Source organism: Triplophysa rosa, linkage group LG18 (assembly GCF_024868665.1).
Source record: "Triplophysa rosa linkage group LG18, Trosa_1v2, whole genome shotgun sequence".
Taxonomy (NCBI): Eukaryota; Metazoa; Chordata; class Actinopteri; order Cypriniformes; family Nemacheilidae; genus Triplophysa; species Triplophysa rosa.
The window spans coordinates 7,031,247-7,038,130 of record NC_079907.1 but is presented as its reverse complement, the minus strand read 5'-3'; positions in this window follow the sequence as shown (position 1 = coordinate 7,038,130).

The window sequence follows — 6,884 nt, the reverse complement described above, 5'->3', positions numbered from 1 at the left end:
ACAGACCTTCAATGTTTTCATTCGAGGTTAATGATATTTTCTATCCCCTAACCTCTCCCCTAAGCTTACCCTTCACACAAACCTGTTGACATTTTTAGATGTAAGGTAAAAACATATTTTTTACAAGCATTTTGCTTGTGAGAGCCACAAAAATGCCATCGAAAAGTTTGAATCGAATGGTTTATTATATTTATCAGGACATTTTTTTCCAATTATAGTCAAACATGTACACACACACACCGTTTCTACTGCCATGGTGATGACTTTCCATTAACTTCTATTTACGATCCAAAATTAGCACTCAACAAGCACCAAATAGGAGTAAAACTTTAGGTACTGCAAGATAATTTATGGATTTTATCAAATTGTAACAATGATATTTGACAGTTCATATTTTTGTGACTTGTAATTTCATAGCAGGCAGTATATACGGAACCTCATATTTGATAAGCCACACAGAAAGCTTAAAACGTTAATGTAGTTTTAAATTAAAAGATAAAAGGATGAAAGTGAAGTTAATTTTGTGATTAATTTCAGTAGCAAATTGAACAAATCTAATATAATTTAGCCAAGTTTTGTACAGCTGACAATGCAAATTAAACTTTTCACCTGCAAGAAAGATATTTGCTGTGACACCACTAGTGTAACTCACTCTACTGTAACCAGAATAAAAACATACAGACAGCATTGAATGGCAGGAGCCTAGTGTTAAAGCAGACTCAAACAATTCAGGAATAAATTCTGCCCATCGACTTCCAGTTTGACTGTCGACATCTTAATATGATGTTCTACAGTATATATAGAGTAATATAATTCACTATTACAAAAACCCAAAGTTGATCTTTTTTGAGCTCTCTGTGTCTCATTTCATCTCCAGTCTTCTCAAAAGGAACTCTTTAAATTGTCTAAATCACTTTGTGCACATGGCAGGTTTTAAGAAACTAAAAATATCATGGTGCTATTTTAGAAGAGGCCAGGTGTCACGAGAAACTGACAGCAAAAGAATCCGGTGTGACTCTGCTTTAAACATGCTCAAGCTAAACTGTGCACAAATTTGACACGTCAGATTTGCTTACAACACATGAGCTCATTTCCAAAACCTAGTGAGCTGTATATAGGCAGTATTCCAACCTCATAGCAGCTTACTGTGTTTTGTAAGAAAGCAAGGGTGTTTTAGGGGATTTAAACACAGACCTAATGTAAAAATAAAGTTAACCTTGTGCATAATGTAATATGACATCATACTGTAGGACAGCTGCAAAGGCTAAAAATGGAAAAATTACTTATACATTCCCATGATTCATATGTGTTAAACAAACATAAAGTACGCAAGTTTCTGAGTGCCGTTCTCTAACCATGTTTCTGAATGCCTTTTGCAAGAAAGAGAATGTACATCATTTTTTGTCTGTAACAGCATCAACCAATTCTGAAAGAGGAAAGATTTTAATGGAAGGTTAATTCCACCACAATTAAACAACTAAAAAAGATGTTTACCGAATGCTGTCGGCATCCAAAGCTCCAGAAATTTAGGAACGCATTATGTCTTTATGATTAAAAGCAGTGAGATGTAGAGAGACATTGTGTGTAATAAAATTAATCTGTGCTTCTGCTTGAATGTCAATATTATTAATCTTATTGTGGAAGTCAAGGTGCTGCACTTTCTCTTATTATCTGAGTCTTTAGATCCGAGCAATTTAGTGAGCTATAAGGGTGAAATAAAATAAAATTCATCATCACAGCGCCTACATTTGTGAAATAATTGCTTGTTATTTATGGTGAAATGGGTTATTGAGTAGCAAAATGTGACCTTTTTGCCCATCTATAGCGTGTAGTGACACAAAATCTCTTGTTCAGCTATAAAACTTTCTCAAAGGTGTGAACTAGAATGCATTAGCTTCCCAAGATGCAGCTGGTTGGCCCTGGGGAAAAATGGTGTGTGGTCAAGTGTCCCTGAGGGCTCAGGTGGAAGCTGCCTGTCCATCAGGTGTCTTAGCTTCAGCAGCCAACATGCCAAAGGCTGAAAACTGCCAGCCTCACGCTGTATCAGATGGACTGCAAAATAAGAAAATAGCAACACTGAGTAAATATATAAATATTGCTTTGCACATAAATAAATCCAGTCTGTTGTCTTTCATCTATGAAATGTGACATTCAGGATTTAAAAAAATAGCACATGGCTATTTTTAGATAAGCTTTAGTAAGAGAAGCCAGAAAATAAGAAAACGAGCATTGGGGTTAACTTTGTTGTTAAATCTCCCCTGAGAGGCTGCTGGAAAAATCAAAGGAGTCTTGATTCTGACTGTAACTTAGCTTCAAACCCTTAACATCTCACAGCGTTTTACAAACAATATTAACATATCAGACGATAGCTAAAGTTGAGTTTGGAAATGACAACTCAGTCACATGACACAACATTTCAGTGACAACAAGACACAGTAAAATATTCACTGAATATGTATACACACTTATTCATCACCACTCACAAATAATAATAAGCTGGATATAAAGAAACATTACACTGTTATTCATTCAGATAAAACGTAAAAATACTTTATCTTGTTCCAATCCCACATGAAGTTCATTCATGAAACACCATGGGAGACCAAAAAAGTTCCAAAAAGCACCAGTTATGACTCAGGAACTATTTTCCATGACTTTCTCAAATCTTGAAAACAGATCTCAAAACAGTTGTAACATTTATGAAAAAAATCTGATTGTTCAGATGTGTTTGAAACACAAGTTACTCTACAGCTAAAGTACGTTACAGTAACGTAATATCAGAAAATTTTACCATAAAACAGATTTTTATACATAAAGTATGAGTTGAGAGTTGGTGCATATTAACATTACGTTTGGATGGTTAGTCGTGTTATTAAATATTATTTAACAAGCAGAAACAGTTAAACATATGTTGTTATACAGGTATTTGTGGCACAAATTTCCATTACTTTTCTAAAACTTTCTTGCTTTATTAACATTTCAAAACTTTTCCAGGCCTGGAAATAGCCATTTTAAAATTCTATGACTTTCCAGGTTTTTCATGACCGTACGAACCCAGTAGCTAATTCTCAGTGGAATCATCTTGCTGCCATCTATAATAGACCTGGACCGGAAAAAAGATCATAAAGAGAAAAGGGACAACTGAGTGATTTAAACCGACCTTTGCTTCATTCATATGTGAATGCGTATAGAGCTTAAAGCTTCATTACTATCCAGAGAGATTCTTCACTGTAGCGGTGACCAAGGGACACGAAACTTCTTGACAGTCACTACACACACCTCAGACAACAGAACTCCTTAAGCTTTTAAAACCCATGATTAGGATCATTTTTCTCATTTCTAATCCCTTATCCAATTCTCATTAGTAGATATTAGAAAATTATGAACTTTTAAGTACACTCTAGATTTGCACGTGATACGCTTATGCACACGAAAGGCTTACATGTGAATGTACAAGTGCTTTTCTGTCTTCATCCCTTTGTTTAAGTTCACGAACCAAAACATTTCAGTTCAGGGTTCAACCTTCATCAATTACTCTGGAGACCAAACACAGACATTTTATAAACTGAAATCGTGTTGTGAATGAATATGAACAGGTCACATGGAGATACGAGGAGAAGGAAGAACGAATGTATCGTATGTCCTTTTAAATATTTCAGAGTCACGAGTGTTCAGTGCTCTTTAGATACACAGGCTACCTGGTGATCTAGTTTCCAAAAATAGCACCTTAACATGGTTTGACAACTCCATTAAACCGCAGGTGAATTAATTGCAAATTAATTATTAACATTCAACTGTAACATAGTTGATATTCTCACTTTAATAAGGACAGGGATTTTCACAAGGATTGCAGCGACAGAGGCACAGACAACTGGACTAACTTAATGATCATACAGTCTGAAGTATCTCTTTGTGCTGGCCAGATGGCTGTCTGCAAGGTGGAATGAGCTTGGACTCCATATGCGCAGCCACACCTGTGGACTATCTGTCTGTTTTTTTGCTCTTAGTCAGAGAGCGGCCTAAGACAAAGTATCCAAATACTGTGGCTCAGTGCGGCACATCTTACCTGACCATTAGGACAACATAGCCTGGAGTGAAGGACTGACTATGCAAATTCATTTGATATAATCACCACAAGAATAGATCTAGAATTTATCAAAGCCTGAAATTTATGTTTTTGACATGAACCATGTTGAAGCAACATTTAATATACATAGAGAGACTCGCAATGAATATTTCATTAGGGTGCAAACAGTATCTATGAAAAAATAACACATAAAAAATTACCCGTTCAAGGTTTCATGACAGTTACGAGATAAGCAGGAAACAAGTAACAACTTGTAAAATAAACGTAACATCGTATGGTTCAGAGGTGTATAAAGACCTTACATAATAAACCGTTATGTTTTTATTTCCTTAGAATACACAGCGGGTCCACGTACATAGAATTCACCATGTTGTTTCTACAGTAGCCTTAAATGGACAAACTGCTTCACAGAGCGCTTTTCATAAATATGTCATTCGGCAAAGAAGTGAAAACGTGACAACATCTTTGTCCTGTGTCAGACACAATAGTGCTTCGAAAGGGAGGGGTGAGAGGTGAACAAAGCCATTGGTTGCGATTCGCAACCTCACCGCTAGATGCCGCTAAATCTACACACAGAACCTTTAATAGGGTGACAGAAAATGATATGCTGAATACATAAATAATAATACAAAGAACCACAAAATGTTTGGGAAGGGAGGAAAAAATGTCACTGTCAGACTGAAACCTAGTTTTTTAAATATTTTAAGATTTGTATTTTTTTCCCCAAAATCATTACTATTGGTCACAATTCATGTTTGTCTGTGGGTTTTGCAAATATTTAGCCAATAAAAGATGACAACACAGTGTTGAATTATTTTTAAAAAATGTTTTTTTATTTCCTGTAAAGTGCCGGTTTTGGAGATACAAGCTTTCAGTCAGACAACGGCAATATGCTTTATTTAACTTTTGGTTAGTGGCATTCAATCAAAGTGTTTTTAATTTAACAAATTTGGTCATGGCACAAAACCTGTTAAAAACCAATGCCTTATACAACGTAGCCTATGTGTGTGTTTGAGAAGGGTCCCATACTGTCCTTGCTTCTTGTTCAGATATACAGCAACACACAACTCAGCAAAAATAAATTAATGTCATTTCAATCATTTTTGACAGTTGACCCTGTTTTAGCTTATTACAATGATGCAGGACACAAGTGAAGGCCAACTGACCAGTCCACGGGGAACTTCTGTTGTTCATGAATCAAAAAACCTTTAGAACTGCATGACAGGTCCACTAATCCAATGTGTCACTATACAAGAGCATATGCATGTGTAGATGCCTGCTCTCGACCTTCCATTAGTGGTACGGGTCAGCCATTTGTCTTACATTGACAGGGTTATTCACCCTATGCCCTGAAGAAGAGTATGTCCTTATTCTTTTCCAGTATAATGTTATATGTCCAAAAACCTGGTCAACCTGAGTGTCCATCCCTCACAACACTTAATTTCATATTATATGTCAACGTTTTTTATTTGTTATTTTAGAAATACATGGCATCAATGTGAAAATGACTGACACTATTTTAGAAGAAGGCTATGAAAAAATATGGGATGGTGGAATTGGATATACTGTGTAAAAACCAACAGAGACTTTCACAGATTAGCTGAATATTGTTGAGATAACCCAGAGCCATTGAGAGAGAGAGTTCTGTCAACGGAAGTCCAAAACGCTGGAGCGTCACGTGATTCGTGGACAGTGTTGGGTAAGTTACTCTCAAAAAGTAATTCATTACTAGTTACTAATTACATATTCAATAGTGTAATTAGATTACTGTACAAATTACTCTCTCCAAAAAGTATTTAGTTACTTATTACTAATTACTTTCTATATCCTATATCAACCTTGATTAGTTAAGCGATTCAAGGATAGGCATGAAAGGGCTCTTTTAATTCATTCAAATAAATAATATTAAACGACATAAAGTAGTATTATTAACTGACCAAAGTATTACAAATGTGAGAATTATACATTAAAGCACGGATTTTAAAGTTAGACTCTGAATTTTGATGTCAATTCCACTATTACACACACATATATTACACAAAGTATTTAGTTTAATTACATCAAAAGTAACTGTAATTAAATTACAGAAAAAATAAGCGTAATCCCTTACTTTACTTTTTCAAGGGAAAAGTAATTAAATTACAGTAACTAATTACTTAGTAACTAGTTACACCCAACACTGGAGCCTTCAGATAGTTCCAGGAAGTTATGTTTTCTCTTTAAATGCTTTATTTATTTCCTTTTTGTATTCATTAAATGGCTTTCGTCTTTAAATTGGTTAGCAGTTTACCTCAGTTGGTCTGTTTAGTCGCAGCTCCATGTGTAACTAGTAACTTCCGGGAACTATTGAGAGCCTCCGTGAACCGCCATTGCTGTGAAAAAACTGTTCCATTGGAGTCAACGGAGTCGACGCGACTCTCTCTCTCAATGGCTCTGAGATAACCAAAGCAGGATCCAAAGCAAACGTTCAGATAAAGGTATGAGGAGTGCGCCCTCTGCAGGTTGTTTAATATCCATGAGCTGTTGAACCTGTCTAGATTCTAAACCTTTGGTTTAGACTAGAATACCATGGTGAATATCTTACTCTACCCATCATGTGCTTTTATGGCATGGAAATGAACTGTAGTAATTCACTTGATTTAGTAATTTACTGTAGTAATTCGCTTCAATTTCTTAATTGTGTTCAACATAATCGTTCTTTAAGCAATGTGCCTGGTTTATTATGCGGTCAAACCATGTACACTTCAACGTTTATGGGACAAATAGCCTACGTGAGAAATACACGCTATAAAGTGTA